Source organism: Pundamilia nyererei, unplaced genomic scaffold (genome assembly GCF_000239375.1).
Source record: "Pundamilia nyererei isolate P.nyererei 1_Seehausen unplaced genomic scaffold, PunNye1.0 scaffold00048, whole genome shotgun sequence".
Classification (NCBI taxonomy): Eukaryota; Metazoa; Chordata; class Actinopteri; order Cichliformes; family Cichlidae; genus Pundamilia; species Pundamilia nyererei.
In genome coordinates, this window is record NW_005187449.1 from 391,279 (window position 1) to 415,056 (window position 23,778).

The 23,778-nt window shown below is 40.8% G+C and overlaps 1 protein-coding gene across 5 annotated transcripts in view; it reads left to right on the forward strand.

Annotated features, from left to right (window-relative positions):
* hivep2a (HIVEP zinc finger 2a) overlaps positions 1–23,778 on the forward strand; it is a 120,130-nt gene that overhangs the window by 50,664 nt on the left and 45,688 nt on the right. For 4 of the 5 annotated variants that reach the window (XM_005732705.2, XM_005732706.2, XM_005732707.2 and 1 more), the window contains one exon: positions 6,022–6,091. The gene's annotated coding sequence lies outside the window, so the exon portion shown is untranslated. Of the gene's footprint in view, positions 1–6,021; positions 6,092–11,124; positions 11,170–23,778 lie in introns of those variants that run through there. The other variant, XM_005732709.2, reaches the window with a different exon arrangement.

The following is a 23,778-nucleotide window of genomic DNA, read 5'->3' on the forward strand; positions in this document are numbered from 1 at the left end:
TGTGTGTGTGTGTGTGTGTGTGTGTGTGTGTGTGTGTGTGTGTGTGTGTGTGTGTGCAGTGTCTGCCTTTATAATGAGCAGCTTAAGAGTGGAATAAAAAGTGTTATTTTGCTTCTCTCTATACTTCTCTGTGTACTGCAGGACCACCATAAAATCCTAAAATACAGCGCCATACAGTACATCAGTATTCAGGTTCAAAGGGGCTCGTACAGAATTTGTGGATACTTGATTGGAAAATTTGATGGTCAAAACTTCATGTTCTTAATCTGGTGGGAATTAGAAACCAAAAAATTGTTGCTTTGCTAAGATGTTTAGACATTTTTCCGGAAACTTTGCTTTTCTGCTCAGTCGGTTTAAATTGGAAGGATTAGACTGTTTTTGGCTGGGCAAGTAGGTATTTATCTTATTAGTGGCTCCTTGTCTGAGTGTACATAAAATACATGTGTTCTCTAGGTTAATACAAGCTATGATAGACACGTAACACCTTCTAAAAGATCAAATTGAATGTGAATATTTAAGTTTATGGAATAAATCTCCTTACAGTGATCGCTTAAGGGATCACTGTAAGGAGATTTATTGCATTTAACCTATCCTAAAGGTTGGGAGCAGTGGGCAGCTATCATGCAGCGTCTGCAGCTGTAAGCTCATGCCCGGGTCAAGGGCACAGTGACAGTAGTTGCCAGGAGACACATGCAAACTCAACACAGAAGGGCTCTGGCTCAAATTCAAACCAAGGACTAGTTGCAGTAAGGCTAACTACCAAAACACTGTGCTGCCCCTATAGGAGCAGAATAGAAAAAAACTGTGTGCGGAAAAAATCTCTATAAAATAAAATATTATTTCCAATTTAACGTAAAAAAATATCATCAATGTTATTGGATCAGTCTAAGTAGAATACCAATGCGTATCTACCACTATTAGCATCACGTGTATGCATAACACGATTGTTTCCACATTTATCCACCTGGAATTCCAAAGTCAGCAAAATGAGTGCTTCAAGTCCCATAACGTCACTAATGGGGAAAATCAAACCAGAGGCCTGGTTACCTGTTCAGTGGTTTGGTTTACTTGGTGCCAAAAATCTAACTTCAAAATCACTTGTGGTGTCATTGATATGAAAAGTGGATACAACTACCAACAATGTAGCAACTTTAAGATAATCTTATGTTACTGCTAATTAATACTCTGACCGAGTGAGAGAAGCTGTGGCCGACTTGCACAATTTAAAAAAACAAAACAGAAAATAAAAATATCTGGTGAAATAGTCAGACGGGACAGCTTAAGCAGACACGAGAGGCCAAGAGCTAATTGGTTGATAGGCTGGAAAAACAAAAATTCAAACTTTTCGTTGTTGTTTCTAACAGCTTCTAATTATTATACGAAAAACTGAATGATATGTAGAAGGCATTTAGCCAGCTGACTGGACACTTGTTTTGAAGCAAACTTAATGAATTTCTTATTGCTGCCAGGCTGTTTCAGATTCCTTATTTGTGGGAGATGGATTGATTAGTGGGTGTTTTTTATGGGTGTTTTGTCACATTAATATAATAAAAGTAGGACACGTCTGGAAAGACTAGAATAATATCAGAGAAGAGGAATAAAGAGAATGGGGAAGAGATGAGAATAGAATCCAAACTGTTCCTAGCCCACAGGCCTATAACTTCCCATTCTGCACTCAGTGGAAAATCAACAAAGGAATATTCCACATCTCTTTTTTTCTCCTTGCCCTCTCCACCTTGATCTTTCCATCTTCCAGTTTGGAAGGAAGGTAGGAAAAGAAGCTGAATGAGAAGGATGTGATTAGCTGGATTTAATCTCTTGCTTTCACAAAGTCACATGGCTTTATAGATTGTTTTTTTACATCAACTTGGTTTTATTGGGCAGCATACTGAGCAGACTATCGGGAATGATGGGAAGAAAGCTGAAGATCTTTATCTGCCAGCCTAAGGCGGTTAAAAGATTCCAAAATTCACTTGCTTCTTTCCTCATTTTGGCAGCTGAATGTGCTACTTAGAGCAGAATCAAACTCCAGATGAGAGTTGGTTACCTGCCAAAACTGGCTGGTTCAGAAGCCAAGCCTACCAGACACAGGCACAAGTTGCCAGAGTTTGGCTGGTGGCTGGTGGTAGTTTCCCACCCTCCAGTCATGTATTCCAGATGTTGTGGATTTAAATCCAACTTGTGACCTTGTTTCATGTCATCCCCTCTCTCGCGCTCTCTCCTGAATTTTTTCCTTTCCCAGTCTTTCCTCATTCTTTCCACACTCAACGAGCAGTACTGCAAGTAAAATATTGAAACAATTTGAGTATGATCTCGTTTGTGGAATACAAAAAATGTATTTGGATGACCGAAAAAGAGAAGTTTGTTCACCTTAAACTGCATTGTTTTTAGTTCACACTCCTTGTATTCCTGGAAAAACCTACCAGTAGTGAGGGAAGAGCTTCTTTCTAGGTAACTCTTATTGAGATGACCTTGAAATAGACATCTGTCCCAAAGCAGCTTTGGTGTTGGCATTTCTCTCCGTGAGTTCTTATTAAAGGCTATGACTAATTACATTTTTAAAGAAACATGTATTTCGGGCTTTCCTTAGAACAAGAATCATTTTGGACCGTCCCTTTAAAAATATGATTGTTTTTTTGAAGAATTTCACATTGTAAGTTAGTTGATGAATAGGAAATGAGTCACAGTGTTGTGCGGGGTGACATAATCCTTAATTACAATGTAAACACACACACACACACAATGTTTGTATTATGATTTCCACATCCCACTGCCTCAAATGTGAACCAGCGCATCCATGGACTCTATCCAAAAAAGATAGTTAACATCACTCGCTGGTATGTGAAGTACTTTTTTGATCCCTTAGTCGAGCAATTCAACCATTGACCTCTTAGTTTTGAAACAAGACAAGAGGTTGTGACTGAGAGACAGATTACACCACAGATGATAGAGTGGTAAGCATACCCAGTTTATCATCAGTTTTAAGCTGAATGGGACCAAAATGTACAAAATGACCATCGGGTTGTAGAAAACAACACTTAAAGCTAGCAACCAAGGCCATAAACACCCCAGGAAGGTGTTTACCGAGTTCGTATATTGAGTGAGAAGTAGAGTGAAACTATTTTGACTTGCTTTTCTAATAACTCGCCCCCTGCTGGCTGTTAGAGAACATGGAGTGTGCAAGGCATTTCTGCACTGGCGTCACTGTTTTGATCCAATGGCCATTCCAATCAAGTTCATGAAACCAGTTGGGTGTCAGTCCACAACTAAACGCAACCCCTCAACAAATCCAATGTTCTCCTTTGTATGGCTAATGTGTGTTAAACGCTATGCCCACTGACCACCTTTCACACTTAAGAAAAGAGGCTCTTTGTTTGTTGAAGAACATTTGTTGGGTTTGTAAGGTCTCAGAAATACATATCTTTGTAAAAATTTGAGAAATATGGCAAACGCATTTCAAATCCTTGCTTGCTTCATTGTGTTTTTGTATCACTTAAAAATTAAATCTTGCGTGCTACTTGAACTATATTTTTCTTGCTGACTCTAGAGAAATAATTCATGGGCTTTCCCTTTAAAGCCTATAGTGTCACACAACTTGCATCAGCTTCATTTGCCTCCCGTAAGTGTGTTTATAGTCATACTAATGAGGTTAACCTGATTAAGACTACGGAATTTATATCACCCCTCCTTCACCCTGTTTATACATCTGTGTTTATGTGATAAGGTGCTTAAAATCTGCTTAACTTTATCTATTTTTAACCCATTTATAGCTGATTAATGATAAACTAATTGACACTTATTTGAATGTTAGTTTGTCATTTATTGAGAATAAAATCTATGTTATCAATTGCTATGATTTGAGAAATTAAACAGAATACGACTGATCAGGCAAGATCATTAAATGCAGATTAACCAGTTGTAATAATATTTTGGGGGGCAAAATGGCACAAAATGATTATTTCTAGAAGTGATGCAGCTGGTTTAAATATTATTTTCTGGCATTTTTGTGAGTCTGGAAGCATAATGAATTTCCTCATCAGGTGTAGCAGTAGGCATGGTTTTACAATCAATAAGTGGAGCTGATCGGTTTCATGTTAGGCTCTCATGGAATCATTCACTGGACTCAGCCTAACAGGATTATGGCTAAAACATGCAGAGAGGCTGCTTTGTAGATTAAGTGTGATCATCTTGTTAGGAATTGTCCAATAAAAGAGACTCGACCCGGCGCAGCTGGTTGACTTTGTTTTCCTCGATGCATGCACACAGATGGAAACACACGAGTCAGCCTCGCCATGTGTGTGCGGTGTGTGTTTGCACGTGTGTTTTGACAGACATGAAACAGAAAAAACGTCGTCGTAATTTTTTCCCTGCCTCGCTCCTGGCAGACTGGAGCAAGAGGACGACTTGGAAAAATCTGATCTCCAAACACAGTGTGTGTGTGTGTGTGTGTGTGTGCGTGTGAGTGACACATATGACTGTACACTTTTCTCTCAGTGTATGTGTTTTGTTGTTTTCCATCTATTACGTTGTTGGTATGTGTTTGGATTTCTTTTGGTCTTTTCCGCTCTTGTTTGTGTGTAAATAGTATATGTGGTGTGTGTTTGCGTGCGCGCGCGCGTGTGTTTCCGTTCTCAGCCATATTTGAAACCATGTGGCACCGAGACGACAAATCAGATGAATAGAAGGAACTTTCCTGTCTGAGAGGTTTCTTTCTCTCCTCTCTTCCCCCTTATTACTCACTCCTTCCTCCTCTTTCTGTTCGCTACTTCCTGCTCCCCACTACCCCTATTACCATGTCTCATTCTTTCTCTCGTCTCCCTTCTTTTCTTTCCTCTACACCCTTGTTTCTTTCTTGTTTACACATCTCTATTTTCCTCTGCCTGTCCCCTCCTCTTTCTTCTCTTTCTCCCTCTTTTTCTTTCTCCCCCACTGCCCCGTCTGTCTTTACACCATCCTCCCGTCTCCCCTCAGTATTCTCTCTTGCTTCCTCTGTCTGGCCCTCCCTTTGCCACCTGTCTCCTCCATGTTTGTGCAGCAACCTCTTTCACCTCCTCCCGTTCTCCTTCTTCAGCTCTTCCTCTCCTCCTTTCTCGTGCTCTCTCTCTGTGCAGCTCTTTCTTTCACTCTGTTTGCCTAACCCCGCCCATCCTCCATCTCTGTCGTTGTTGTCCTTACTCTTCTTATTATTTTTGGTAGTTTTCTTTCAATCTTGTTCTCCCCCTCATCTTCTCAACCTCTTTCCTTTTGTTTCACCTTCTTATCCCACTCCACATTTCTTTTTTTCACTGTTGTCTTTCTCTCCACTCTTCCTCTTTTTCTAAGGTTTCTCCCCGCCTGTCTCCTCTCCTCCTCCTTTGTTCTCCAGCTCCTCTGCCTTTCTCCATTTTTTTCTTTCTCTCTCTCATCCCATCTTATCTTGTCACCTTATTACTTTTAATCTCTCTCTCACCCCGACTTTCATGGCTCTCTTTCTCTCTCTGTCCATCCAACACTATTTTTTCTTCCTCTCTTCTATTTTCTAGTGTGTCTTCCTGTTGTCTGGGTTTACAACACTAAAAAGGGTTAGGATTTCTTTTCTTCGCACCTCCTGTGACCACTTCCTCCACCGCATCCTGTTTATTTCCTGTTACTCCTGTGACTGGACTCTCTCAGAAATATACACAGACACCCCCCCCCCCACACACACACACACACACACAGCAGCCTCTAATTGAATCTACAAGAATAAACTCTATAAAAAGACAAACTTCAAAACGGCACAGCAGCCATGAGCAGTATAGAGAGCCTTGATTTCACACCTGGAAATGCAAAAAAGGCAGACAGACCTTTTGGGCTCTTTGCTGATGCTACAGGATGTTTGTACAGCATTTGATAACTGAAACTTATTACACATTTTCATGGCTAACATGTTCCATGCATCATGGAAAAATATTGTTATCTTGTCACAGCTATTTTTGTTTGTTTGTTTGTTTTATGAATGATCTCACACTAATGATCGCTGTCATGTGTGTTTTCTCACAGGATGGCCACATAAGGACACTTTCTGTCGGGACTACCATTAAAACCAGTCTGACAGAGCGCAGACCGAAAGGTAAGCCGTGCCGGCATCTCATCCTGATTTCATGACGGCCTTTTAGACGTTCCAAGGTTTTTTTTCTGGACAGTGGACTGTGCGGTTTGTGTTGCATAATGTGGGCTTTGTAGATGCGATGATGAGTTTTTCCTTTAATAAACACCGGTGTGAATCAGAGCAGTGTGTTTGGGCCAAAAATGTTCCTTAAAGGCTTTGTTTCCATCCACTTATCAAACCGTTCGTACGCAAACACATTTGAATAGTCAGGGTAATTCAGGTTTGTGTCTCTAACCTTTGGATTTTCCACGCAGCATGTTTAACATTTAATGCTGCATTTAGAAAGAACATAAATCCGCTTTAAAGGAAATTTCTTTGAGGAAAGAATTTTCAGTTTCACTGTAAACACCTGTATACAGTCAGACTGGAGGGACATTGCAAAGACTTTCCATTGTAAAACATTATTTTGTTATTTTGGCATTTGAAGTGACGATGACTGCTTAACCCTCTGAGGTCTAGGTAATTGTTGGTGATAACTATTCCTCACCCAACCATGACCATATGTTTTGGAGCAACGTGACACTGAATTGTACAGGGAAAAAAAATATGAATAGTTTCTGAACAACTGATGAACTTTCAGGTTTGCATTCAGCCTCAAATCTCCCCGAATTAGAAGAGAAATACATACAATTCAAACTTAGGATCTTATTTTGAGAACATTTCCAATCGCATGTCATTCTCCAGAAGACTGAAAGGGACTGAATATTGGAGCTTTGAGTTGTTGTTACAGCTTATGCAGAGGTTTGACCTTCACGTGGAGCTAACTTAAGTAGAAGCTGTGTGGGCAATCAGCCTCCTCTTTGGATGCCTCATCTGTAAATGTAACCCTTTCCCTTTGGAGGCCTACTAGGGCTAACCCTTGTTTCTCTTTTCTGAACTCAGCAGTTTCTTTCATATTTCAGAATTGTTAGAGAAGTTGATCTCTGCCTATACATTTTACTAACACTACTCTTGGAAAATTGCACAACCTATATATGCTGAGGTGTCAGATCTCGTCACTGAGGGTACTGGTGAGGTCGTTAAATGTCATCTTTAGGGGGGGAAGAGTTAAGATCATTGTTTTACTGCTGTGTTGAAAAATCCAACCACAAGTGTAGAAGCTCAACACTGTTGTGAATCTCATACTGACTGGCTCATCTCTGGCTTGAGCATGGAGTACTTGCAAATCTATAAGTTGGCCAGTGAGAACTAACCGCAAGCCTTAAAATGTTGTGATTACAACCCTGGGTTTCCAAGCTGCGACACACTAATAGATACAGTTCTGCTTTCCTGTGGTCTCAGTGAAAATGCAGAATTGTATTCAGTCAGTTCAGATCAGCTTCCTGTTTGCCTTCTCTGCCTGTTGATGGCTAGTTGCCTTGTTTCTATTGGCCAAGCGAACATTCGTCACAGAGCGATCAACTTTCAACTTTCAATAGAATTTACATGAGATCTCTGAAGCTGCAGGCTGTGTTTGACGCAGCAGCAGACTACCACCGCCACTGGAAATACTGTGTTTCAGAGTGCAGCGGAGGTGGTTACATCCTGTCTGACTGCTTCACGATCCAGCGTCCTGCGTCTTGTGTGGACATGATGCCGATGCGCCGATTAGTTTGGGATCCGTGATTCTTCAGTTAAACAGCAATGCAGGGTGGTGCTGAACTTGTTGATGGATCTCTGTGAAAATATTAGCATGTTTTTACAGTTAATATTGCAAAACGAGTTATTCAAGTTTCTGTGCTCTTGTTGCCCTGGTTACACTGGTTTCTATGGTATTTATAGTATTTTTTGTCTTCTTTTCAAACTTTATTTCTGATTGTTACACTTTATTTTCTTTCTGATTACACGTTATTTCTCTTATCTTATTGATAACCTTTGAATGTCTTTATGGATCATAATGTAGCGTTAGCTTTCTCAGGTTTTGTACCCTCCTGACCTGGTTGCACTTGTTTTCTAGTGTTTCTGATGTTTTTATGAGCGTGTGAAAAAAGGAAAATTCTTTTAATGTGAACCATTAGAGCTGCAGGAGAGGGCAGGATTACAATGTGACCACAAACAGAAATGGAACTAGAAGTCAAATATAAAACACACACACACACACACACATTCCAGGGAGCCAAATTACCATCACCCGAAGTAGCTGAAATGATTTTGGTTTGACACAGACACTGCGGTTGGCAGACAGAGAAAGTATTTTAGAAAGGTGTAAAATAATACGTTACCTGCCCCAACATGCTAACACACACATACACGCACACGCACACGCACACACACATGCACACAGACAGCATTCTAAACTTTGCCAGCACAAGATTAACAAGCCAAGACATGAACAGACACCATGAAAAACAAAACAAATCAGCACCACAGAAAATGTTGCAATGAGAAGATGTGCCATAGTTATGTCACAGCGAAGATGTGATGAAGTGTTTTCTGATAATTCAAACACAAACACACACAAACTCAGAGGCTTTCAGCAGCCTGCTGCGTGCCAAGGTTATGAAACAATTTGCATGCACGCGCCTTTCAACACAATTCTTCTTTACGTCCATTCAAGCTGAGACCCAACTCTGGAAAGATAAAAATAGAACCTCGCTGACCTCCTCTTTCTCTCCCTCTCCGTCCCTCTATCTCCTTACTCCCTCCCCGCTTTTCTGTCTCTGCTCTGATATTGTTGCAGCTGTTTTGCCCCAGTTGGGTAATGCTTGCACTGTAACAAAAGCAAAAAGAGGTGTTCGGGGTCGAGGCTTCGAGGATTTTTTTTTTTACTCTCCCCAGTGGGAAATATGGCTTTCATCAACACAGTACTCGCTCACAATAATCCAAACATACAGAAACAAGAGATCAAATGACGCAACAGACAGTGATTCACCAGCAAAATGTGAGGCGAGAGTTTGTTTGGTGCAGTTTTGTTGCAAATTTGAGGTCCAGAGTGCAAAATAAACGGCAATGACAAACAATTTGAACTGGCTCAAATTACGGGTCACCGCAGTATTTAGATAGAACTAAACAGCAGAATAATTCAGGGGTAAATTCACCCACGCTCGGTTTATTGACAGGGAGTGAGGATGCAGTTGCCCCGACAACCTCCAGAGACGGCAAGTCAGGCATCCCGCTGCGCTGATATCAACTTCAGAATAAATCCAGTTTGTTTTCGCAGCCCCCATGCACAGCAACGACCTAAATGGAAATACATGTTTGCATGCGGACAGAGAGGGGAAATGCACGCGAAGCAAACAGGTGGCAGACATCTGGGATAGTAACTTTAAACTAGCTGTGAGTATTGAAAATATTAACTCGTAAAAAGCAGCAGATTGTTGTAGATTTAGAACAAGCGAGCATCTGCTGTCAATTAAGATCTGAGCAAACTTGACAGTGATGACAACAATGTTTAAGGCTACTCAGCCGAACATGCTGAGTAGCCCTAAAGAGGAGTTTACAGAGAGCAAGGAAAACAAGCAATGCGTCCTGTTTCCTTGAAAGGTCCAGGCCTTTTAAGGGATGTAAATATCAGCTGGTTAAATGCCAAATTGAGAGACTGGGCATGGTGACTTCAAGGACAGAGGAGATGCGTGCCACTCTCGAGGTCAAAACGGACGTAATTAGATAATTAGATCCTGCTTGGGAACCCTGCAGGGTTATAAATGTACTCTGGCCAAGCCAGAATGACGAGGGGAAAAAACGTGCAGGGCAGTATATTAAAATGATGATTGATTGACTGATTATTCCTTTGAGGTCTCATGAAGAGTAATTCTAAACCAAACTCCATATATTTGTGAGAAAAATAAAAACGACTTCTTTGGAAAAATATAAATAGTGTCTCATGTGTTACTTGGAAAGATTTTTGAGGCCATAGGGTTCGAGTTACTTCCTACTATTGATGAGGACCTAGGCCTCGGAGACCTGAGTCATCCTCTTTGTCATGATCACTGTCGGCACATCTCCAAACACCTATCACAGATACCAGCGGTGGAAAGTATTTAAAGTGGTCCTGGGATGAATATTTTTATTGTTGGACAAATTTACAAAAGTAGTTTTGCATTATCTCGAGATCTGATTAATCAATTTTTATCTGTCCTAAACACGTTGTTTTATTTCACTTGGCTGTGGTTGTATAACATTGTGTCTATATTTCCATCTACATATGTGTCTCTGGGAAGAAGGGAACGTTTTCCTTTCAAAGATGCCACTAATTGTCTGTTTTAAAGCTTTTCAGACTGCACCTTTCTCACCCTTTTCGGCTGACTATGGCTCATTGTTCCTTGATTTGACTGCTTAGCCTGTTGTGGGCTTTAAAGGACAGTCCAGTCTTATCTGAGAATTATTTTTAAAGCTCCAGCCCATTTTTCTGTTTCCATGCAAGACTTTCCAGGCATGCTGGCTTACAAAATCCATGTACTTTAATATCTACCATCTTCTAATACAAAGAAAAATATTGTACTTGTAATATTGTACACTGCTACAGTTACCAGTACAGGGTAATTACTTGGTAATCTTTTGTTTCACACGTATTTGTTATATTGCACAAAATAAAAATAAAATATTTGTGCCTTTTTGAGTGAGACTCAAGAGACTGAGTCTCGGAGTGCACTGCAGACAACTGTGGGATGCTTTAATTTGACTATTTCCCACTATAGCACCTTCTTGAGTCAGCTGTAACCTTCAGCATTTTGCTGAGCGCGCAGTAGCACAGGATGAATAATGGGCGAGGGTCAGTACTGTACAGCAGCCTTGTTGTACGCTATTAAACTGTATCAGCATACAACAGAAAGGTACAGTAATGGTGGTGGCACATATGTGGTGAATAAAAATGTGTAACTAGTCAAGCAGCACAGCCACATTTCATGAAAATCAGCTGGTTTACAGCAAAGTAGACATGACATCGCACCATTTCAGTCATTGGTCAATCAGAAATGATGTCATTGAGCCACTTCCTTATTCTGCGGTGATGAGGGAGTTTTCTGAAATCCAGAAATTTGTGATAAGAAGAAGTTGCTGGATATGTAACTGGATGCTGGCGACACTGAAGTGGTTTCCACGAGGAGCGATTATCATTGCAGGTCAGAACTTTCTAAAAACGATCAGAACTTCAAGATCAGAAAAAGCTGCTAATAACTACATGTGTTAGAAATACATCTTTGAGTTTTCTTTTGACCAACTGGGGACTGGTCCAGGGTTTAGAGGGAATTGATAATTTTGCAGCTGACCCAGAAACACAGCACTGGGTGCGGGCCTAGAGGCTGGTTTGGTTTCTGTGTTAACGTGTAATGATAATAGCTTAGTGCCACTAAAATCACTTAAGCTTTGGGTTTGCACATCAGCAGAAAATTAAGTTTTTAAGTGTTTCATTTTTTCCATGAGGTAATGGATAATTTTGTAAATCTAGAAGATATTTATTCTCGTTTGCATGCAACAATGTGAGCATGTGCTCTTGCACTTCTTTCATCTTCATTTAAAACCCTGATTTGGTTTTAAGGTTAAGGGTTAGAGGTCAGACGGTGAAGCTTGGGCATGTCACTGAGAGTCCTCGTGGGTATAGAAGAACACATGTGACAGGGTCTGAAAAGAAAGCTGCATCTGTTTCCTCTTCTCCACTGTTGCCCAGTTCGTGTGGTTGTATTTTGAAATGGGAAACTATAAAAAAAAAAAAAACAGGTCTCTGAGTATTCAGTACCTTTGGTTATTTTTTTGAATATAATTCTGTTTGTGTTTCACTTTTTGTTTAATCTTTCTGTGTGTGTGTCTCTCCCCCTCTCCTCCCCCTCTGTTCAGTTAAATTCAAACATCCATCATTGGCACGGCTGTCACTACTATGTTGCCAAAGCAATAAAATACATAACAATCTGGGACTGTGTGTGTGTATGTGTGTTGGGTGTGTGTACATGTATTTCCCATCAGTCATGGTCATCCTTACCAAACCCTTTCCCAGAATCCACCACTGACTCATTTGAAGTAAACCTCGAGTCAGCTGTTTGACTTAAAGCTTACAGAGGAGACGTCTGTTATTCTGTCTAAATGTGCATGATGTTTGGTATGATCACGACTGGTCACACCTGTGGAGGTATTTGGATCCTGCAGAACTGGACCGGCTGGTTTTTTTTAGCAGTTTTTTTTTGTTTTTTTTGTTTTGTGCAGTTCATGTGTTTGTAATAAAATTGAATGAAGGAACAGCTTAGGTTTCCTTAAATGAGGGGAAAAATGTCATGCTTTAATAAAAAATCCTGCCACATGCAAAATGTTTGTGGAAGATTTAAAAGAGGTTCTCTGGGGTGAGCATACATGTGATGACGTACAAATGGCCTTGACGACACCTGACAAGGGAAGCAGCTGGCAACGTCTCTCCGACCAGATATGATTAGTGGTTGTTGCTTAGTTCTTTCAGTGTGTTTACAGAGGGACCACATCAGTGGCACGTGTGGAAAATCCCAAATTATTCCCATGCAAATACCACACGGAAAGCTTCACATGTGATGATGCAGGGATCACAGCAGTGGCAGAGAGCGCTTGAAGCACTTTAATGAGTTTGTGATTCGGCAGAATCAGACGGAACTTGAATTAATGTGTTATTTTATGGTACCTGATAACATGTTTAAGCTGTAGGAAACATGTCTACAAGGATCCAGATTTGTGATGTAGCAGGCGATAGCTCGCTGTGATGTGTGGTGACAGGAAAAAATGGGAAAGCTGATTGGAAATCTGATGTTTGCATCACAAAAATCACAATTACTCAAGTTTTACACAAGTACAGTTTTCCACTTCTGAATCCTAATCTACGTCATTACACATGAAAGAAAATATGATAAACTACGAAATTAGGATGTGATATTTATATGATTTGTATTCGAGCAGGCTCAAAATGCAGTTTAAAAATCACTGTCTATCACCTGAGGACACTTAAGCTTGTTTAATTTTTAATTTTTGCTTCATTTGGTACTTTCTTCTATTTCAATTCAATTTTTTGTATATAAAGTACAAAAAAACATCCGGGAGATCCAGGCTCAGGTCAGAGCACCAGGTCAAGACAAAAGGCAAGCGAGAGATTAATAACAACAAATGATTAAATGTAGAGTGGTGTATAAACAAAACCTAGGTCTTTTACAGTGTAACTAAAAGACGGTTCAGGATCCATCCCTGACTATAAGCTTCATCAAAAAGAAAGTTTTATGCCTAATTAAAAGTAGAAAATCCAAACTCGAAGCTGGTTCCACAGAAGAGGGGCCTGAAAGCTGAAGGCTCTGCCTCCAACAAATACTCTAGAAACCACAAGTAATCCTGCAGTCTGAAAGCAAAGAGCTCTAATGGAGTGATGCAGCACTGTGAGGTCTTTAAGATAAGGCTGGTTGTTCAAGCCTTTATATGTGAGGAGAAGGGTTTTTCAAGTAGAACGGTGCTCTTTCTGTCTTTGACGGAAATCAGGTGTCTCTGTACAAACTGAGCTGTCAGTAAGATCGATTTACTTTGCTTTCTTGCTAAAAAGGAGTAAATGTATTTATACATTAGTAGTGTCAGCCCTGTCATTGCCATGTGAGCATAAATCAGTAGGGCTATTGTTGTTTTCTTCACTGCTATGTGAGCTACGACAAAACGTCACCCTGCCAAGTCATGCAGGGTAAAGTGTATATTTCAGGTTAAGTTGTAATTAATGTCCATGTGAACCTTAACGTAAGCTAAAATGAAAACTAACTGAAACTAATGCTTCTGTTAATCTGCTTGTGGTAATACTTTGAATGGTCAGCTAGGCTAGAAAAGATGCAGGCAGTTTAAAATAATCAAGGAGCAGCAATAAATTTACTCTTTGCCTATTTTACTGTTAACACCACCTGGATGAAGAACAGTTGGTGCATACTGTTAGTGAGACTGGTTTCAGTGTTGGTCAGGAGTTTGTACTGTAATATGTTTCATTTCTTGGATCTTGCACCAATATGTCATCAATGTGAAAAGCTGTGGGCTTTGACATGTAAACCCAGCAGTCCCTTGCAAAGGTTGGGTATTTTATGCTAATACATTATATTATTATAAAAAGTACTAACTGCACAGGCTGTGAATGAACTGTACCTTAATTGCGATGTGTGCCCATCTTTACATACTACCTATGTGGGTGTGTGAGAGTGTTTATTGTTTAATGCGCGTACACACACGTTGGCACCGTCACCGCAGTGTGACGGCCGCAGTTGTCGAGGGCTGGCTTCTCTGCACGATGGAGACAATCAGGTATTCACGCTTCAGCGGCTCTGAAAGACAATAAAACGTAGGTGTCATGCTGTTTCATCCTCACCCAGAAACACTTACACAGACTGGTAACAACATGCAAAGATTAGGAAAACAAACATGCAAAGATGTATACGCCCAGTAGCTCTCCACAAAGACAAACCGTGCACACATTCCCATGTGTGAGCAACAACACTGACAGGACACCTGAATTCCACAAGGTGTGCATTCAATAGCAGGTGTGAGTTAATTTCTTTTGACTGTGACGTGCAAAACTTTTCTACAGATGTTTTGTCTTTGGCACATCCAGAAATGACCTGATCAGATCTCCACAGAGTACCCTCTTTACGAAATAGGGTTATATGTTAAGGTCATGTAAACAGTTTTCCAGATATTTGGTAAATGCATTGACATTTTTAATTTATTTTTAATGTGGCTTTAAGCTAGACCACACCAGCCGACATAGCCATTTAGATTTCTCTAACTGTAATAGAGTGTTTATTATTGTGGCCTCTTCTTTGTTAGTTCACCTCTGAGACCAGAACAGCAGCTCGAGTTTCTCAAGTTTCAATTCATAAAACATTTTTAATGATAGTAAACCAAATCATGTCATTTCAATGTTTAATGAACTGAAAAATAAGCAGGTTTCAGCCATATGAACTATTACTGACAATTAATACTAGTTATTGTAGCCAGTAGGCTGAAAATTTTAACTGTGTAGTTTATTGATATGACGGTAATAAACTGGGGAAATAGAAGTGTTATCTCTTTACCTTTGGGTATTCAACACTGACATAAACAGTCTAAATTAATAATAGAAATAATTTAAGATCTGAGTCCTAAGTCATGTAATGTTTCTGTTATCCACTAACGTAACATGGAATGACATGATAGGTAGAGTTTTAGGTGACATCACATCATTACAGGAAAGCTCAGGAAAGGATGAGCTTTCCTCTACTCATGGGTTTATTTTTCTAGTGTTGAATAATTTTTCAACCAGGTGCAGTAAGTAGCCATTTACTTAGTTCACACCTGTTACAAAGAGAGCCCTGCACGTGAAAACGTTTCTTTTAACCTGCAGTGCAAACATCAGCACTAAATCATACCGATTTGTCCTTCTTCACAGCAGCCCCTGGCCCTTTTACCCTGCAAACCCCAAACAGTAAAACAATCTACAACTCCAGATTGAAATATATTACGCTCTTTATTTTCGTATGTGATCATCTAGACAGCAGTAACAAAGGAAAGGGTTTTCCAACATTGCTAAAATTAAGCTTTGGCAGGAATTTTGCTGATGTTAGTAATTGAAATTGCTGCAGCATGTGCCATTCAGTGACCACAACGTGCAGTTTGATTTTATTTTTACCTTTGGTTTATGTTTTAAACATTCGTAGCTTGAAACAAAAACAAAAATTGAACGTAACTGTTATTCACTACAACTCAGTCACACACACATTCATACAAGTGCTTTGTTTTCAATACCTAAGCACTTTGACACTGTCACTTTGTAACAAGTGTCCAGCAGCTCTGAACAGTGACTTCTTCCAGACAGGCCTCAGCTCCAGTCACGTGACTTAAAACTATGTGTTTTCTTTACAATTTATAGTTCAGAGCAGTTATATAGATGTATTTGAGTAGTATTTCTGGTTGGAATATGTGTTTTTATGGTATTATTTTAATAGCATTGCAATTTAGAATTTGAAAATAGGCTGGGAAGTCTTTCCTTATCTTATTCTCAGGTTGAAAGTTAGGCAATCACTGTTTTCTTACAGGTAGCTCTTATTTACCCCCTCTCCCATGTGACTTGAATGCAGCATTCTTGTGAAGTTACAGCACTGATTAAAGGGGCTTGCTGCAAAATTCTTGAGGGACTAAGATACCCAGAATTCCACAGGCTTGATAGTGATAAAGTTCAGATGGATATTTTTTCAAGAGCGAATGACAGGAGGAGAGGAAGTAAAGAGGAAGGGTGTCATTCATGTATCTGGTGTCAATAGGTCATCATCATTAGGCTCCACCCACACTCATTCTATGTGTGCTTCACAGCATGTGTTTCCCATCTGGTTCCACCCAGTCCCTCAACACTGACTTAATGCTGACCTATTTTCCCTCATCTTTCTTCTTTCTCATGTTTTATTGTTTTGTTCTTTCTTTAGCAGCCAGAGCACATCTCTCTCTCGCTCTCTCTCTCTCTCTCTCTCTCTCTCTCTCTCTCTCTCTCTCTCTCTCGCCGGCTATCCCTCACGTTGTTTCTCTCTCTCCCCTAACTCTCATTTCCTATCCTCGTCTTCCCTTGCTCTTCATCAGTGTAACACAACACCTTGACCTCATGCTTTTTCTCCGTTGTGGATTTGTGTTGTGTGTGTGTGTGTTTGACAGTGTGATGTCATCGCTCCAACTTTCCCCAGCCAGATACCACAGAGATGCCGTCATCTCCCATCTCTCTCATTTGCTGCCTGTCATTCTGCCTCCTGTGTCGCTAAAGATAACCGTCAACCAGTCATTTAACATAATTAAGGGTCTTAAAGTCCCATTTGTTCTACACGAAGGGGGAAATCTCTGAATGGGGGTGAGGTCACTCCAATGTTGTGCCACTTGTGTCATGACTTACTTTCAATCACGTGCCAGTTTACACACATTTCGGCTCTTTAATTACATGTAGCAATCTGCCTTTGTTTTCCTCTTCTATTAAGATCCTTACACTTGCTGCCAGAAAATTCTTGAAACAAGTGAACTGAATTGGAAACAAGTGGAATTACCTCATTCCCTTGGCAGAGCTGTTTTGATTCGCCCGAAGGACGAAGCAACCATTCAGGACTCAGATCTGATCTAAATTGCAGCTCTAAATCACCGAGATTTGTGTTTTTGTAAATTTCCCAACCTTTCCCCTGCCAAACAAGCGGAAAAACATCCAATGGTCCTCAGCAGATTGTTCCAGTGCTTATTGCTGTGATACTTTAGCATACTCGGTGTTGTCTTTTACAAGTTTTGACACTTTATATTACTGTGTTTGTCTAAAATTACAGAGGGAATGTGAGACCTTTCAGCAGCTCAGACCTTAAGGCTACATGCACACAATGTCCTGATAGGTGTGTTAGCAAAATGCTTCTGTTACACTCAGACTCCTGAAAACAATTTTTCCCATTGTAAACTTGAAACAAAGACTTTTAGAATTAAGACTAGTTCTCAGACTGAGACTGAATCTGCTATCCAAACATCGCCAGTAGAAAACTCATGGATGACATCCTCTCCTTGGCAAGCTTGCTAGTTAAAGCATGCTAGTCTGGTGAAAACTATTATATTTAAAGCGTTTTCAGGTAATGGTTTTATTAAAATAGACGGAGGGTGTTAGGGCGTTCTTATTAATTGCATGTGATGCTGGCTTCAAAAGTGAGTCAGCCCTCGCAGACTCTGATGTTAAAGTGCTGAAATTTATAGCAGAGATAAACATGTTAACAGGCTTGCATGAAAAACGTTTTTCAGTCTCTTCGTGAGTTTACTGGGGTGTATTTTTTATGGCTTATAGTTTAAACCATGTTCTCAATTACTAAGACTTAAAGTTGTGTATTATTAGGAGTGTGACTGCTTGTGGTTATTTCTACCTTTTGGAGCATTTTCAATGCAATTATCTGACCAATAATATGGCTTGCTGCATGTTTAATTGGACTAAAAGCCCATTAAATAAGTCGGCGTTCCAGTTTTGGTCAGTGAAGCTTACTAACTAGGCCAGCGTTTAACATTTGGCATTAGCTGCTAACCTAGCGCGCCACTCTCTCATGGACTTTGGGGTAACTTCCAGCTCTGTCATCGCGTGAGGTTTCAAAATGGGGTTTTATGTTTTTTGATACTTTATTTTAGTTTGTGTGTGTAAAATTAAAGGGAGTGCGCTTGAGGCTTCAAGGACTTCACAAACTACTGAGTGGTGTCGCATTATCCATCTTTTCTATACACTTTCTCATATAAACTGCTCCAGTAACCTCAGATAATTAAGATAATTCCTTAATTGTAATCTCCCTTGCAGGTTAGTACTGCCTGCTACCTTAATTTATCAGATTACCCTTTGGTATAACATACAAAAGGCCTTTATAAGTTTCTATTAGACATCATAGGACAACTAACTGGACACTCTGTTCACACAGTACACAGCTATGTTAACACCTTTGTGGTCAGCAGATAACTTCGTAAACACGAGTATCAGTCCAACAGAGTAAAGCATTACCCTTGTTGATTTTTTTTATTGCTGTAGCAGAATTGTGCCACGCATGTTTGCTATCTTTTATTGATATATGTGGGCAAATAACGGCCATGCAAATATATTTCTGTGAGCCAACAGTGGGGTGATGTTGGTCTTAATAACCGCCATCGTTAATTTAGAAACATTCACCAATCCAACCTGATGTCCACATTACATTTGAAGGAGGAGAGGTGTGTTGTGACCCTTCAGGCTTTTCATATCTTTACAACTTCCGAGGCCGGAAGTTGGAACTTACGTGGAGCACTTGAAGGCAGCATCAGTCTTCTCATGTACTCCCTCAGTGTCTGCTGTCTCCCTGAGCGCTATCATTCTTCCCATTCAGCTTCCTGCCCTATAAATATTTGAGTAGCCCCATTAGAGAGTGAGGTAATCTTAACACACACGCTCACGCACACACTCACGGCGGCAGCCATTAAGGCGTAGTAGTGGATAATAGTCTTGTCGGAGTGTTAGACCCCCGAGCTAACGGTCTAATTAAGAGCGAAACAGGTTTAACGAGTTTAGACTGTTCATTAAGCCAGAAACCTGATTAATTAACAGTCGAGGGGGAGAGTTTGCTAACGAGTCGCGTGATTAATTAAAACTACAGACGACAGAAAGTGTAACTTTAAATGGGGAAAAAGGTGAGGGATGATTACTACCAACGGAAGGAGGGGGGAAAGAAGAGGAATGAATAGAAACAGGAGATAGATGATGGAGGAGAGGGAGGGAGTGAAGTATGAAACAGAGATATAGAGTACGAGGAAGAAATTGAAAGAGTGGGAAAAGGAAAGATGTGAAAATGGAAAAATGAAGAAAGATTAAAAGAGAGCAGAGGAGTGAGAAAGTGAAGGATTGAGAAGGAAGAAAAGCTGAGAGAAAGTCTCTCCCCATGGTTCTCTCCAACTTAAAGATAGAGAGAGAGACGCAAAAGGGAAAGATGGAAACTGTTCCTGCTTTTGTCAACCAGAAATGACTGAAAGTCGTCGAAAAAGAGAGAAAGAGGGAGGGTGGCGGAGGTCAAAAGACATCAAGACATTAAAACAAAGAAAGACTGTGGAGAGAAAAACAAAGGCTTAATACAACAGCCTCTCACGCTCTCACTCCCTCTCTTTCTCTTTCATAAATACACACAATCGCACAAATGCAGATTCCTGAATCTCTCCTCTTTGTGTTTGGCCGAGTCGAGTACGAGTCGTGTGACGGCTCCCCTCGCTGGACATCTGAGGTCGAACAATTTGACCTCGAGAGCTAAGGGATCAAAATGTTTAGCACGCTGGAAGAGAAGAAAGAAATACTTCTTTCTCCTTTCAAAATAACGCTCTGATTATTTTGTGTTTTCCTGTTCTTATTCCTCATGACCAAGAAATTGACTAACAACTCAGCTTAATTTGCTTGTGGTTGTAATTCTTTTTAAGTTAAGTTCCACACATGGAGGAAAAATAAACCGTATCATATCTATCGATTTTTTCATCCTAGCATTGGAAGAACATGCACGCTCCACACAGAAAGACCTCAGTTGGCCAGTTGATTCAAGCCATCTCCACCATCCTTCCTCTAAACTGTATCATTGTATTATTTTTTTAATATTCTTCTGTGTCACTCTTTAGCAGAAAGTCTGTGCCAGTGCAAATAGATGTATAAAGAACAGAGCTTCAGATCAGTGCCAAATCCAATGAGCCAAAAGAACATGAAGCACCTGTCATGGGAAATGTGATGGGACACTAAACAGCTTCAGTACTTCTTGGCATTGCTTCTCCAAGTCTCCTTATTCTTCGGGCTACACCGCTTACAGTAAACCGCGTGCTTCCATCTCACGCTATACCTCTGTCACCTTCGTCTTATTTTCCTCCTGCTTGGCTGCTTCATATTCAGCATCCTTTATCCAACATATCCACTGTCCTTCCTCTGCACATGTCCAAACCATCTCACTCTTGCCTCCCTAACTTTGCCTCCAAAAGACTCAACCTGAGCAATTCTTTCAATATCTGCCATCCAAGATAGTAGAGCTGGAGTCTGTTCCACGGTGTTTATTGAGACAGGTGTTCATATCAAGAACCACAAAATAACATGGATGAAAAGCTTGAAATGTATATCAAAAAATATTTCAGTTGTTATTTATACACTTGAGTAGCCCATCCAATCATAGTCTGAGTTGCGTACACTAATAGTGTACTAATGCATTTAAAATCTTCTGAGGTGTTCAAGTAGTCTGATGTGTGGTGGCTGCAAATGTTCTAGTAGTTAATTCACATAATTTTCAGTTGCCTCTTGACCCCTCTCTCTAAGTGTACAGGTCAAATGTTAATGTGTTTCCTATACTGCGTTATAAAGTAATGGCAGGGTTGCGAAACATTAATTTATGGAATCTGCACCAGTTACATAAAGGAGTTGTATGTGTGGTTGTAGTACTGTAGTGTTTTTGGTGAATTGAAGCACTGCTGATTCAAATCCTTTGCTGCCATGGTCTAATTAATATAATAATTCAAGCGCATTTGCAGTGTGAGCAGTATAACCATCCATCCCCATGCAAAGCTGTGGCTGCAGTGCAAATAAGGCTGAGCAGCGCAGCTGTCCTCACAGCCAGTGGCTGCGTAGCGTCAGGGATCCACATGTTTAACAGAGTAATGAGCAGCAAATGCTTTATGTAGCGCGTCACATCATCGGTCATGCCATTCCCTGAACTGGTGGTGTGTTGAACTGGACTAAAGTGACATATCAGCTGTTCATATGGCTTAGGGAAGAAATGCAAAGTTTTATGCAAGGCAGTGCAAAGTTTATTGCGAGGTAAACCAAAAGTATTGTAAGAGAACATAAAAGTTATTGCAAGGAAAAGCGAAAGTAGTTGTAGAATGAAAACAGCTTTTTTTCCCAATCTTTTTTTCCAGCAAATTATATGGTTCACCTCGTGTGATTTTGTTAATGTTTTGTAACCCCGCGTTGAGGTTAAAGAGGCTGCGGCGGTAAAGAAATAAGACTGTTGAGGGAGGTGGTTGGGTGAAGTGAGGAGGAAGTTGGAAAGAGAGTTGAGTGGAGACTACAAACGAAAACAGAGAAGGGAGAACAGCGATAAAGATATGAAGGAAAAAAAGGGGGGAGAAACAAGAGGGATCAGGGGAGGACTGTGAGCTGTGGAGGAGGAGCAGGTGCTGCTGACAGCAGCTTCATCTGTTCCTTTGGTTTCCTCACCTTCTGTGTGTGCATGTGTGAAACAAGACAGTAGTAAAGACTGCAGGAGAAAACAAGAACTGTGTCAAGCCCATGTGTGGCTGGTATTGATCACGCATGTGGTTTTGCCCTCATGTGTTTACGTAGCATAAAATGGGCATTTACCAATGACGCTATTCCAGGTGACCAAAATCCCAGGAGACTCAAATAAAAGAGTCATAGTGATAATGTGAGTCGTGATGTCAGATGGGGTAATGGTCTTACATGGGAAAAAAAAGTGGATCGTTGACACAGTCACTGTTTAAAGAAAAAAAGGAAAAGACAGAAGTAAAACATGCAAAATAAAAAGTTGCTGCCAATTCAGTGTGCAGTCAATGTTTATGAGATCCATATCCCACAGCGTGGCCTACAATGACCTTATAAGCTCCTCAGTGTGAGGGTAAAAGCCAAAAGAAAATCCAAATAGTTTCTCACTTCTGGAAATGAGAGGCACTCCACCATGAGGCACTCCACCCTTTTCAGCCAGAAAAGGGTGGAGTGCCAAGTGGAGGAGTTTAAGTATCTCGGGGTCTTGTTCATGAGTGATGGGAGAAGGGACGGATTGGTGCAGCGGCTGCAGTGATGCCATCTGTTGTGGTGAAGAGAGAGCTGAGCTTAAAAACGAAGCTCCTAATTCACCGGTCGATCTACGCCCCTACCCTCACCTATGGTCACGAGCTGTGTGTTTACAAGCTGTGGGTGACCGAAAGAACGAGATCATGAATACAAGCGGCGGAAATGGGCTTCCTCCGAAGGGTGGCTGGCCTCTCCCTTAGAGTGAGAAGTTCGGCCATCCGGGAGGGGCTCAGAGTAGAGCAGCTGCTCCTCCACATCGAAAGGAGCCAGCTGAGGTGGTTCGGGCATCTGACAAGGATGCCTCCTGGGCGCCTCCTGGGTGAGGTGTTCCAGGCATGTCCCACTGGAAGGAGGCCCCGGAGCAGACCCAGGACACGCTGGAGAGATTATATCTCTCGGCTGGCCTGGGAACACCTTGATGTTCCCCTGGATAAGCTGGAGGAGGTGGCTGGGGAGAGGGTGGTCTGGGCTTCTCTGCTTGGGCTGCTGAAAATGGATGGATGGACTTCTGGAAATATTTGATTAGGTAGAACTTCCTTGGACATAAAGTGCTTACACTAGTCTTTCTTAGTGACAGTCATCTGATTTATTTGTTACATTTTTCTCCTTAATTAATTCTTAATTTGGTTTTTATTGAGGTGAGTGAGCCTTCACCAGATACTTTTGTAATATTTTTTGCTGATAAACCCCAGGAAAAAGCTAAGAATTGCTCATTTCGCTAAGAGTTAACCCTTGGAGATCCTTAGGGACATTTATTGTCTTTTTCATTTTCAATTTTAAACCATTTTCACTGTGTTGAGTGGAATATAGCCAAATTTGTCAAACAATGTTTTTTTTAATTATATTTTATAATTGTGGTGTAAATTCATTGAATTAGCCTAAAATGGCTAAGCTACAGAAATGCATCCACCTTAGTCCCTTTGGACAAAAATGTCCACATTGAAAACCATTATAAACGCTATTTTTCATACCACCATTATTTTCACAACGGTTAGTGTGATTGTCTCAGTCATGGTGCCATTTTAGAGTCCGGGCCTTAAACTTGTAATTTTTTTATTTGGCCACCGGGTGGCGCCCTTGCTCCACATTTGATCCCTGCTGGAAAACAGCGGGCTGCTTGGAGAGACCTGCGGGAAATGAAGCCTCTTTTCCGGCGTGCAGCAGCGACTTCGCCCGCTGATTTGGCGGGACCATTTTTTGGTCCCTAGGACCACGAGAGGGTGAATTTTTTTTTTTAGTCAACAGGAAATGACGTATTTGTTGTCACGTGGTATCGGACGTGTGGGCTGGAAAAAGCAGTCCCCGGTGATCGTGCCCCGGTGATCGTCGCGACTTACACCGGCAAGAAGGCACTTATTTCGGCTTAGAGGAGGAGCATTTGCCGCCTGGAGACTATTTTCTGGTCCTGAAAAAAAAAATGAAAGGCGATCGAAATGAATCTTGG